Here is a 13428-nt window from a genome sequence, read left to right as displayed (position 1 = left end):
CCTCCCCCCTGCTCACTGGGCTCAGGTGGCCGCTCCTCTCTTTTCCAAAATGGCAGCTGAGATTTTATCATGTAGTATCACAAAATCTTAGTCTTTTCCTTAAAACTTTAAATTTTACTCGCTACTTTTAAAAATTTCTCTGCAACCTTTTGGCAGGGGGGGGGGGGCGTCTCCCAGGTCTGTAAAGAAATACCCTCCCAGCTGTACCAGGTCCTGTCCTCTGTATTTTTTGATCCACGTGGGAGCCAGGTTCATGATTAACTGATGTGAGACTCCCGCAGTTTTATGTTGGGGGAGAGGAAGCAGTTACTTTGCAAGTGGGTCCCCAACAGTACAGTAAGTCTAGAACTGGGCTTCGCTTCCAAGTTTGAGAACTGCCACCTTAGTGTGAAATGCTGACCAGGCATGCAAAAAGGGCTGGTGGTAGGAAGCATAGTTTAGTTCATTTGATTTTTAGCCCTCCCTCCCTGCAAGTGGGCTCAGGGCGGGTTACAATAATAATAGAAGTACAAGGAATAAAACAATAAAAACACAAGTCTCAAAAGAGTATAACTTTCAGAATTGACAATCTCGGCGATATAGATTCCGACGTCCCAGGATGGGGCCCCTTCACACTTCCCTGCCCACCAAACATAAAAGAGGGGAGCTGCGAGTTGATACTGCTCTGTGACATTGTGTGCGTGGGGGGCAATTCACTATATAAATGACTATATAGCCCCCCCCCGGCTGGTAGAAGACGAGTAGGAAGGCTCATTCGATGAATAGATTTTACCACTTCAGACTGCAGGGGGAAGAGTACGATCCCACCATAAAAAGACTCCCTAAAATAGAAATCCAGGGCATCAGGGCAGGCTAGCTTAGAGCCTTTCTCTCAGATTCAAGTTTTTGTGTTCATGGCGGCTTCATGTGGAAGCATTCAAAAATGCTATAATCTGGCCTCCATTCCAAAGTGGCGTCTCTTCTACCACTTCATTCTCCTGTGTGTGTAGACAAAGTCTAAAATGGGAGGGTTGGTAGAAGATCTGCCACACAGACATTTCCTTCAGACAGTGTGGCACTTCTATGCAATTTTTAGGGAGGAAGGTAAATTGGGACCCTGGACGTGGTGGCAAGGGCTGTGAGACGGGTGGAATTTTGCATGTTCCCAACAGCTTTCTCTTTCCCCAGACAACAAAATCCTCCAAGAGGAAAAGGTGGAGACCAACTCGTTGATGTGAAGAAACACAGTTGAGGTTGCTCAATGTGAAAACCAGTCATTTCCAATGTGTCTCCATTTGGTGATAGAGGAACATCGGAAATGGCTGGTTTTCACATTGTGAATTGGACGCTGCTGCTGGTTTTCTTTATTCCTCCATGGCTGAAGGTGCCTCTTAATGCCACCTATTCATTCAAGCCTGATTAGGCCAAAGAGAAACTCCAAAATCCATCCCCTTTTTAAAATTAAGATACTGAAGAATGTGCAAGCTTCTGGGATCTCCAGAGCTCTTTATCAAGCTATACGTTAAAAAGGCAGAGGAGAGAGAAATAGTTGCCTGAAAATCTAACTTTCTCTGCCCTCCTCTCTTTTTTGTTTAACATCCAGCTTGATTAAGAGGTCTGGAGAACTCAAAAGCTTGCACAGCTTTGTCATTTGGGTTGGTCCTAAAAAAAAGACTCTGTGGCTTTTGTGTTTGCACTTTGGTCTGAATAGTGTTTGTATCATGTGGCTGGAGCACTGACGCATCTCTGAGATGCATTTTGGGCCTCCAATTCGTTTGCTGTGGTGTTTCCTGTTGAAGTCGAAAGCTGCCAAACTACCCGTTTTGCTCATACTAACCCCAGAGTGTCGCTAGACATCTCTGTAATGCCATCTGCTGGTTATGATGTTAAGATCAGAAGACAAATGAAATTGTGGACCTTCAGAATTGCACCCAGGCTATTGCTGTTGTGTAGCCAACTTTTCATCCCTAAGCCCTGACTCACAACTTCGGATCAATGCATGCTAAGGAGCTTAGCCACCCAAATGCTTCCGAGAGGGCATAATGAGGCCTCCATATTAAGTGAAGGCTGATATGCCCTGGAGGGTCTAGAATCTGGCTCAGAAAAATATCATGCAAAGATGTATATATACCACTTTGGGGGCTTGTACTTGACTTTACGTAGAAGTTGCAAGAAAAAGGGCAAAGCTCCCCCTTCTCTCTCTAGTACATTCATGCTCAGGTTCCCAGGTGTGTACGTGTCTGACAAGCCGTACTCTTGGAAGCCTCTCTTGCAAAACTAATTTAAATTCATGGAGCTCGGTGGTGGAAAACTTACTTCAATGGCTGTCAGGCTGTTAGTAAAAAATGCAATGTTTTTAGAAGAGTGAAACAGCCACTGTTTCCTCTTCCTCGCCTCCCAAGCCAGCACCCTTCCTTCTCAGAAGAAGGTTGCATGTGTCAAGCTTAGCCTCTGTGCCAGAGAAAAAGGCAAGAGACCTTTGAAGAATGACAGCTGCCAGCCCCTTTCCGTTAGCGGCAGAAGCGTTCAGCGCTTACCCAAGATCAGAATTCAGAGGCATTTGTACGTAGCACCCTGAAAGGTGAGTCCTGAGAAACAAAGATGAAGCTGCATGCCGCACCAACAGCCTAGGCGCACTTATAAATGTAGGAAAAGGAATAATGCAGAAGTGTTTTACGGTGGAGGGGGTTGGTCGGATCCTGCACAGCTACTTGCATTGCAAGTTTGGGGGAGAAAAAGGGTGAGTGGCTCGTTTGCAATTATTGCACGGAATGGTGAGAAATGGCTAATAGCTCAGTCTGGTCACATACACAACGTCTTGGAAGCCAGAGAGCAGTTTCTTCCAATGGGTGAATTAATCTGATGTATCATTAACTAGCTAAGGACAGCAGTAGCTTTCTCAGTCAAGCTGCTTGGATGCAAAACCGTAGCACACACCACATGACTGTGTGTGATGCGCATGTGTTTAAGCAGAGAGACACGTGAGAATCAGTAAAGTGCAAGGATGCTTAAAGCCGTACCTTAGCAGCGAAGGTCTGTTGTACAATCTGTCTTCACACTCTCCGATCTCTCAAGCCCAAATAGTGCTGGTGAGGGGGAAATTACTGTTATCATTTAATTTCCTGCCAATTTGAGCCTCCCCTCTCCAGCTACTTTGTTTGGAGGATGAGCGTGGAGTAACTCGATTCCACTTTGCAAAGGACAAGGTGTCATGAAATTACTAGTATTTGTTGCATCTGACGAAGAGAACTCTGTTCTCGAAAGCTTATGCTACAGTAAAATTGGTTAGACTTAAAGATGCTACTGGACTGTAGTATTTGTTGAACTTTGCAAAATCTTCCTAGTTGGGCTGCTGAGTTGTGAGGTCAGCTGGTTTAATGAGTGTGATTTGGGAAGGTTTAGGTAGACCTCCAACCAGTCCAGCCTATACTAAATAACAGTTCCTTGCTACTGTAGAGTATTCATGCTCGCGCACCTGAATGCAGCCCCCTAAGCGGTTACCTCTCTGTCCCATATGATACTGAGATATCCTCATTAAAGTTTTTATCATCCTCAGTATTGATTACAGTCTGTAACCAGCACATATTGACCTAAATAAGTTTACAGAAACGCATATAAAAACATTATAAATTTAAAACGAGGCTCAGAATAGACATGTAAAACATAGGCCTTGAGGAACCTGCCTCCAGGTGTCAGCTCAAATAGATTTGCAGGAATAAAGACAAAAGTAGTATAAAATTTAAAAGCCAAGCTTAAGATGAGCAAATAAAACATAAGCCACATGGGAGACTCTTATGTATCCAGTGCCTTCTGTAGTCGTTCCTTCTGGATTCTATGCACTACAGCAAGAAATCTGGCACACGCACATGGAAACTGTGGTTTTATGTCAGATAAAAGCTGCTTGGTGATTTCCAAAGGAGGACATGTAGAAAACCTCATAAGCGGCGGATACAGAATCATCGCACTACCTTCTTGATAAAAACAGCAGTGAAACAGAGTGTGCTCTAGAGATCAAATAAAAAAATAACTTTTATCGTGAATTATAGATGGCCCCTATGTTAACTAAATTATCTCCTACTGTATCCTCCTCCTATATAAAAGGCCAAGCGTATTCAAGACAACTCACTTCCTACCCTGATGCGCCACCAAAGGGCGCTGCTGTGGAGGGAAGCCCAGATAAGGCAGCCAGACCTCCAGAGAGCATGCCACGGCAGGAAGCCCAGGCCAAGATCAGGCCACTGAGCAGGCAGCAATGCCTGGCCCCCACCTTCACTCAACTGGGATCAGTCATGGAGCAGGTGGCAATGCCTTCCCCCTGCCTTTATCCAGCTGGGATCAGGAGTGGAGAAGATGGCAATGCCCGCCTGCCTTTCACCCAGCTGGGTGCAGGAGGGAAGCAGGTGACAATGCCCCCGTCACCCAGCTGGGAGCAGGAGGAGAGCAGGTGGCAATGCCCATCACCCAGCTGAGATCAGGAGGGGAGCAGGTAGCAATGCCCATCACCGAGCTGGGATCAGGAGGGGAGCAGGTGGTAATGCCCATCACCCAGCTGGGATCAGGAGCAGAGCAGGTGGTAATGCCCATCATCCACCTGGGATCAGGAGCAGAGCAGGTGGCAATGCCCATCATGCAGCTGGGAGCAGGAGGGGAGCAGGTGGTAATGCCCATCATCCACCTGGGATCAGGAGCAGAGCAGGTGGCAAGGCCCATCCCCCACCTTCACCCAGCTGAGATCAAGAGCGGAGCAGGTGGCAATGCCTACCCCCTGCCTTTATCCAGCTGGGATCAGGAGTGGAGAAGGTGGCAATGCCCACCTGCCTTTCACTCAGCTGGGATCAGGAGTGGAGCAGGTGGCAATGTCCACCTCTCCTTCACCCAGCTGGGATCAGGAGTGGAGAAGGTGGCAAGGCCTGTCCCCCATCTTCACCCAGCTGGGATCAGGAGCGGAGCAGGTGGCAAAGCCCGCCCCCTGCCTTCACACAGCTGGGATCAAGAGCGGAGCAGGTAGCAATGCCCACCTCCCCTTCACTCAGCTGGGATCGAGAGGGGAGAAACAAAAGCAGAAGCACCCTTAGTATCAGCAACCAAAATGCAAAGTGGAAAACCACATCCAAGGGACTCTATAGAGACATAATAACAATAGTAATTTGAAAATATAAATATTTGTATTTATTTATTGAGACTCAAGGCGGATTACACAGTATGAGGTTAATACAATCAGTATCAAGTAAGTACATTTCAATACAATAACATCAGGTAAACATAGACAAGCTTAAAGACAACATTCGCAAGGATCCAAGACACAGTAGAGATACTGAAGCAAAACATAACCAATTCTAGGACTAACATTAGACAGCATGGAGTGCTGGTTGTACATAGGAGTACATATTTAAAGCAGCAGATAATATGTGAGGCAAAAATGGTGATGAAGTCTATGATCCCCAACTCATTAGTGAAGCATCTGAGACCCCCTCCCCACAATACAGCCCTCCCATTTGAGTAAAAAGCCTTTTTGAATAGTTCGGTTTTGCATCGTTTACGGAAACCAGGAGAGGGGGGGCTCTTCTGACTTCCTTTTTTATATTATTTTCTGTGATTTAAAGTGATTAAGTGCTTATAATAACAATAAATACAGTAATTTACAATGCATGGAAAATACAACACACAATTTCATAACAGTATTTGCTAGCAAATGTGAGGATATACGGTAACATTTAAAAGGCAAACGGCCAAAATTCCTGTCCATATCCAATCCTCTGAGAAAGTTCTTTTAATAGTAGGTGCGAAGATGCCGGAGCAGACCAAAAGAAATCTACAGTCACTGATGATAAAGGTACACAACGTTATTCTCAAACAGTAATGGAATAAATTCTGTTTTACTTTTCGTATGCAGGTGGAGAAAATGGGTGGAGAACGTCAAAGAACTAAAGACTCAACGTCCAGAAGAGACGTCGTACTGGCCGCGGGAGTGTTCCTGCGCTTCACTTGGGGCTGATTTGGCCCCATGTGTAGCGTGGGAGCGCTTGCATGGCTGGCTCGGTGACATCACTTCCGGAACCACTACACCAAACTGAGAGCCAGTTTGGTGTAGTGGTTAAGAGCGCAGGACTCTAATCTGGAGAGCCAGGTTTGATTCCCCACTCCTCTGCTTGAAGCCAGCTGGGTGACCTTAGGTCAGTCACAGCTTCCAGCTCTCTCAGCCCCTCCCACCTCACAGGGTGTTTTGTTGTGGGGATAATAATGACATACTTTGTAAACCGCTCTGAGTGGGTGTTAAGTCATCCTGAAGGGCGGTATATAAATCGAATGTTGTTATATTATTATATTATTGAAGTGGTGTCATCACATCAGCTGTGGGGCCTGCACACACGCAGAATATCCTTGTGGACATCACACGGTGAGCACCAGGTGTCCCTACCCTCCCAGCGGGAGGTGAGAGGGACCTGGTAACCGTAGCCAGCCCCCCCACCTTTCATAGAACAGAGACTGGTCTACAGGTGTTTAAAATAAGCCCAGCCAGCACATTTCTTCTAGCTAGGCCGGTAACTGGGCTTCCACTGACTTACAACACTGAACCAAAGTGCAGTCAGTTGTGACAAAACCTAGGCCTTTACTGGCAATTCCTTACAACTCCTTGTTGCGCATTCAACTTGCAGAGTTTGTTTATTTGCCAGACCAAGAACAACACTCATGTGGGGCGCGTGTGGCTGCAGCTGTCTTGTTAAAGCAAGCAGAATGCCCGAGTCGATTTTTCATCAGACACCCCTTCTTGCCTCCTCTGTGACACTGGAGTAGCCTGAACCGGAGGGGAAATAGATGTTAGAGCGTTGCTGTTGAGGATTCTGGTGGGAGATTGCTATCCGTAAAGAGTAAAAGACCAGAGCTCGGCAGCCCTGGAACCAACTAGTGTGTTTCTGCAAGGAGCTCAGTATGGGAAGGCAAAGTGTAGAAGAAGAGACTCCCATAGTAAGTCCATATCATTTCCCCCTTTTTGGGGAACTCTCCACCCCATGGTGAGAAGTCCCTGTAATTCTCCCATGCCATCTTGCTCTGCTAGATGCTCCTCCAAGTGGCAGAAGTGCAACATGACCAGAGAAATAGAATCTCAGAATTGGAAGAGGCCATAAAGTCCAGTCACTTGTAACAAAACCTAGGCCTTTACTGGCAATTCCTTACAACACCTGGTTGCTCATTCAACTTGCAGGGGCAAAATTAGGACAACTCCTGACTCATGCTTGCCGGTTAGAATCCTTACTAGAGTCTCAGTATGTTGCTAATATCCCCCCTAGCGGAGGCTCAGCTTCACAAAGTGGCTTCTTTTCCGCTCCCTAGGCTTGGAAGTAGTGCTTGAAGGCAAAGTTACCTAATCTGCATACGTTGCACTGAGTTAAGTCATTCACTTTATTACAATATGCAAACATCAAGCTAAAATGTGAGCATTTGTGGGTACGACTAAGCTGTCGTGCTATGGACTAGCACATTGTTGACTTTGCACACCCTGACTGTACATGGTGGAGGAAATAAAGGGGTGTCTTATCCTAGAGAAAGAAAACCCATGCCGGAAAAGGGTCAGAGTGCCTTGCTAGTTCAGGCATGTCCGTAACGTGTCCTAAACCAAGTTTGGAATGCACCTCTGCCATAGAGATGGAAAGAAATTAAAAAATCATGCCACGTTCCATAGAATAGAATCATAGAGTTGGAAGGGGCCATACAGACCATCTAGTCCAACCCCCTGCCCAGTGCAGGATCAGCCTAAAGCGTCTCTGAAAAATATTCATCCAGCCTCTTCTTGAAAACTGCCAGTGAGGGGGAGCTCACCACCGCCCTAGGCAGCTGATTCCACTTTTGAACTACTCTGATTGTGCAAAAGTTCTTCGTAATACACAGCCGGTACCTTTGTGCATGTAATTTAAGCCCATTGTTTCAGGTCCTACCCTCCGCTGCCAACTGGAACAGCTCCCTGCCCTCCTCCACATGACAGCCTTTCAAATAAGAGCAATCATGTCCCCCCTCAATCTCCTCCAAGAGGAGAAGTTTATTCGAAGATGGCATATTTTTATTGCTGCTGAATCACTATTACTGGCTCATACCACTGTTTTGCTGATTCTGTCCTCTGGCGTAGGCTCCACTCCCTGCTACTGAAATCATTCACTGGGCAAAACGAAAGTTACACAGACCCCCTCAAACTTCTCCAAAGTGCTTTTCCTTCCTCACTCAATAGCCACAGTCCAGACAACGCTTTGTAATGGATTTGAGTTTTGGCACTGTAGACAGAAATGAAAGAGATTAGCATTAAATAAAAAGGAAAAACACACACACCATCTCCTCAAATGCGATGGGTAGTTTAGAATACGGCCTTGCCTTGCTCTGCAAAGCAATGCAGCTTGGTAATTCTTCATCTGCGAAGATCTAATGTAGCTCCCTATGAAGAAAGGCAAGTTTATTTGCCCAGCCAAGAACAACACACACATGGGGCGCGTGTGGCTGCACCTGTCTTGTTAAAGCAAGAAGAATGCCTGAGTCGATTTTTCATCAGACACCCCTTCTTGCCTCCCCTGTGACACTGGAGCAGCCTGAACCGGAGGGGAAATAGATGGCAGAGCGTTACTGTTGAGGATTCTGGTGGGAGATTGCTACCCATAAAGACTAAAAGATCAGAGCTCTGCAGCCCTGGAACCAACTAGTATGTTTCTGTAAGGAGCTAGCTATGGGAAGGCAAAGTGTAGAAGAAGAGACTCGCATAGTAAGTCCATATCATTTCCCCCTTTATGGGGAACTCTCCACCACATGGTGAGAAGTCCCTGTAATTCTTCCATGCCATCTTGCTCTGCTAGATGCTCCTCCAAGTGGCAGAAGTGCAACATGACCAGAGAAATAGAATCACAGGCTTGGAAGGGGCCATACAGAACTTCTAGTCCAACCCCCTGCCCAGTTCAGGATCAGCCTAAAGCATCTCTGACAAGTATTCATCCAGCCTCTTCTTGAAAACTGCCAGTGAAGGGGAGCTCAACACCTCCCTAGACAGCTGGTTCCACCTTGGAACTACTCTGACTGTGCAAATGTTTTTCCTAATATCCAGCTGGTACCTTTCTGCATGTAATTTAAGTGTGTTGCTTCGAGTCCTATCCTCTGCTGCCCACTGGAACAGCTCTTTGCCCTCCTCCAAATGACAGCCTTTCAAATATTTAAAGAGAGCAATCATGTCCCCCCTCAACCTCCTCTTCTCCAAGCTAAACATTCCCAAGGCCCTCAGCCTTTCCTCGTAGGGCTCAGTCTCCAGACCCCTGAACATCCTCGTCGCTCTCCTCTGCACCCTCTCGATTTTGTCCACATCCTTTTTGAAGTGAGGCCTCCCGAACTGCACACAATACTCCAGGTGTGGCCTGACCAAGGCAGTATAAAGAGGGGCTATGACCTCCTGCGATTTCGATGCTATGGACCCTTTGATACAACCCAGGATTGAATTGGCCTTTTTTGCCACCGCGTCACACTGACGGCTCATATTTACAGTCCACTCTTACCCCAAGATCTCTTTCGTATACACTATTACCCAAAAGTGTGACGTGACCAGAGAAACAGAACAATCTTTAAAACCTGAAAAAAGATGCATTGCAGCAAATTCTGCCTTACAGAAACCTGAACCACAAGGAATGGACACTGTTAATTTTCATCAGAAGAAATCCTGCCCTTATAAAGATCTGGGTGGAGCAGTCCCGTTTATCTGCTGTGTCCAAAATAAACAGGAGACTGCATTTCTGTGTTTGGGCATTCCTTGTGTTAAGCAAAAGTTGAAAACTTCTGCTTTAGAATTAGAACTGATCCCATGAAGTCCGTCAAGATAAAACTCCCGAAGGCAAGGCAGAATATCCTTAACTGTAATCAACACGTTGGTTCCTTTGACAGGGCTACTTAGAGCAACCTTTGTGTGAACATTCAGCATCCCACAGAGGTAAGACTGGCATTAATTCCAGTAAAGGACTAGTAAAGGACTAATAGTCCTTTACAAGGACTGCTAGTCCTTAGCTAGAGAGAATGGCTGTTCTAAGGTTGGTTCACGACTGCCTCTGTCACTGCAGCATAAGAGATCACTTTCATTTGAGAATAAACCAGCGCATTATGACTACGAGGAAAGTAGAATCATAGGGTTGGAAGGTGCCTCCAGGGTCATCTAGTCCAACCTCCTTGCACAATGCAGGAATAATAATAATAACATTTGATTTATATACTGCCCTTCAGGACAACTTAACGCCCACTCAGAGCAGTTTACAAAGTATGTTATTATCCCCACAACAAAACACCCTGTGAGGTGGGTGGGGCTGAGAGAGCTCCAGAGAGCTGTGGCTAGCCCAAGGTCACCCAGCTGGCTTCAAGTGGACGAGTGGGGAATCAAACCCAGTTTTCCAGATTAGAGTCCTGAGCTCTTAACTACCACACCAAACTGGAAATTCACAACTACCTCCCCTTCCACACACCCAGTGACCCCAGAAGATGGCAAAACACTGTCAAGATCCCTAGCTGAACTTCCCTGGTGAAAACTGCTACCTGACCCCCAAAGTCAGGTACCCAAAGGACATACCCTGGGCATGTAAGAAGGGACATGAGAACTAAGCACTGATGCAACCCTTCCTGCCCTCCTCCTCATGATCTGTCTAAGGGCCAAACTACAAGTGACAAATGACACAGGTTGGACACTTGTCAGCTTCCCTCAAGGTTTGATGGGAAATGTAGGCAGCTGGGCAGAATGTTGGACAAGTGACAGTTGAAAAGTCCATTGGACAGCAGTCGGAGAGCCAAGCTGCAAGACCAGGACGCCTACATTTCCCATCAAAACTTGAGGGAAGCTGACAAGTGTCCAACCTGTGTCAGGCATCACTTGTAGCTTGGCCCTGAGTTCACAGAATCAGCATTGCTGTCAGAATGGCCATCTAGCCTCTGCTTAAGTAGTTGGAAAGTGGTGTCGTAAAAGCAGGAGAGCGGGGGAGGCAGGTCTGTCATGTGAGGTACAATCTATCCAGATTTTCTCCTGTGCAAGCCACAGGAAAACACGATAGAGTGCGCTCCCATGGTCATTGGGCAAATGCCATTTTGATTTCTTGGCTCCACAATGGCATGGGCCATTTGTGAAGCCATTACAGTCCATTTATTGGACAGAGCTGTGTGAAAGAGTTCAGATAGTGGACTGGATTCCAGAAATCTGTTCTAACAGTGGCACTTTCCTCCAATGCGAGTGCCAGTGGAAGGCTTCTTGCACCAGAGGAAGTCACCACTCTGGGGGTCTCTCCCATTGTTTTTCAGTTCATGTGTTCACCTGGGCTGCACTGATGTTGAGTATTCCATCCACCGAAGTGCCTGTACATGTGAAGGGCGCCTCCCTCCAGTCAACAAGAGCGTTCGACTTTTTGGGTAGTCTGCTAGCCGATGACTGAAAGGAAGGGAGGGATGGAATAGAGTATGTAAGCTGCCGCTGTTTGGAAGATCTCTCAGGCTTGAGATCCTTATGGAGTTGAAAATTGTGGGCTGTTCAGTAGAGGCTCCATGGCAATCGGCCCAGAATGAACCAAGAGAGGCAGGGACTTGCTGTTTCTTGCTTCTTGATATTGCTTGTTAATCCAAATGCTGTCCGTCTGTCTCTCTCCCCTGCAGCAAAACAGATTGACTGTGTCTGATTTGCAGATCGGCTTAACAACCAGGTTTCTTCCTCATAAACAGTGAAAATGTCTGTGTGGCGGTGAATTGTGTGTGTGTAAAGAGCAGGATCCACAAGAAATCCCTGATCCCTACTTCCTTCCATCTTGCGCCATCTCTTCCACAGCAGGTGACTGCATCCAGAGTTAGATGTATGTTCTGCATCCAGGGTTAGATTATGTTGTACATCCAGGGTTAGAGTGCATCCAGGGTTAGATGTATGTTGTGCATCCAGGGTTAGAGTGCATCCAGGGTTAGATGTATGTTGTGCATCCAGGGTTAGAGTGCATCCAGAGTTAGATGTATGTTGTGCATCCAGAGTTAGAGTGCATCCAGGGTTAGATGTATATTGTGAATCCAGGGTTAGAGTGCATCCAGGGTTAGATGTATGTTGTGCATCCAGGGTTAGAGTGCATCCAGGGTTAGATGTATGTTGTGCATCCAGGGTTAGAGTGCATCCAGAGTTAGATGTATGTTGTGCATCCAGAGTTAGAGTGCATCCAGGGTTAGATGTATATTGTGAATCCAGGGTTAGAGTGCATCCAGGGTTAGATGTATGTTGTGCATCCGGAGTTAGAGTGCATCCAGGGTTCGATGTATATTGTGAACCCAGGGTTAGAGTGCATCCAGGGTTAGATGTATGTTGTGCATCCAGAGTTAGAGTGCATCCAGGATTAGATGTAGATGTATGTTGTGCATCCAGGATTAGAGTGCATTCAGGGTTATATGTTGTGCATCCAGGGTTAGAGTGCATCCAGGGTTAGATGTATGTTGTGCATTCAGGGTTGGATGTTGTGCATCCAGGGTTAGAGTGCATCCAGGGTTAGATGTATGTTGTGAATCTAGAGTTAGAGTGCATCCAGTGTTAGATGTATGTTGTGCATCCGGAGTTAGAGTGCATCCAGGGTTAGATGTATATTGTGCATCCAGAGTTAGAGTGCATCCAGGGTTAGATGTATATTGTGAATCCAGGGTTAGAGTGCATCCAGGGTTAGATGTATATTGTGAATCCAGGGTTAGAGTGCATCCAGGGTTAGATGTATATTGTGCATCCAGAGTTAGAGTGCATCCAGGGTTAGATGTATGTTGTGAATCCAGAGTTAGAGTGCATCCAGTGTTAGATGTATGTTGTGCATCCGGAGTTAGAGTGCATCCAGGGTTAGATGTATATTGTGCATCCAGAGTTAGAGTGCATTCAGGGTTAGATGTATATTGTGAATCCAGGGTTAGAGTGCATCCAGTGTTAGATGTATGTTGTGCATCCGGAGTTAGAGTGCATCCAGGGTTAGATGTATATTGTGAATCCAGGGTTAGAGTGCATTCAGGGTTAGATGTATGTTGTGAATCCAGAGTTAGAGTGCATCCAGTGTTAGATGTATGTTGTGCATCCGGAGTTAGAGTGCATCCAGGGTTAGATGTATATTGTTCAAACACTGTAAAGGAGGGGATTAAAGAGCCCCATTTTGCCAGGAGAAAATGGCTAAGTTACCAAAGGGGGCCTTAAGTTTAGGTAGCCTGCTGGGGTCTAGAGGAGAAGCTCCACCACAGCCCTCTGAAGCAGACCAGGTGGCGAGAGAAAGACTGAACCAAGGTCACCCGATAAATATCATGGCGAGTCATAATTTGAGCCTGGAACTTCTTCGCCCAATAATTTTCACTACCGCATCATGCAAAAATCTGCACCTACATTTACTCTGCTATTGCTTTCCTACTTACATTTATTTGATTGATTGATTGAGTGATGTGATTCGAAGCAAGTGCTGT

The sequence above is a fragment of the Eublepharis macularius genome, chromosome 3 (assembly GCF_028583425.1).
Source record: "Eublepharis macularius isolate TG4126 chromosome 3, MPM_Emac_v1.0, whole genome shotgun sequence".
NCBI lineage: Eukaryota > Metazoa > Chordata > Lepidosauria > Squamata > Eublepharidae > Eublepharis > Eublepharis macularius.
This window is presented reverse-complemented; position numbering follows the sequence as displayed.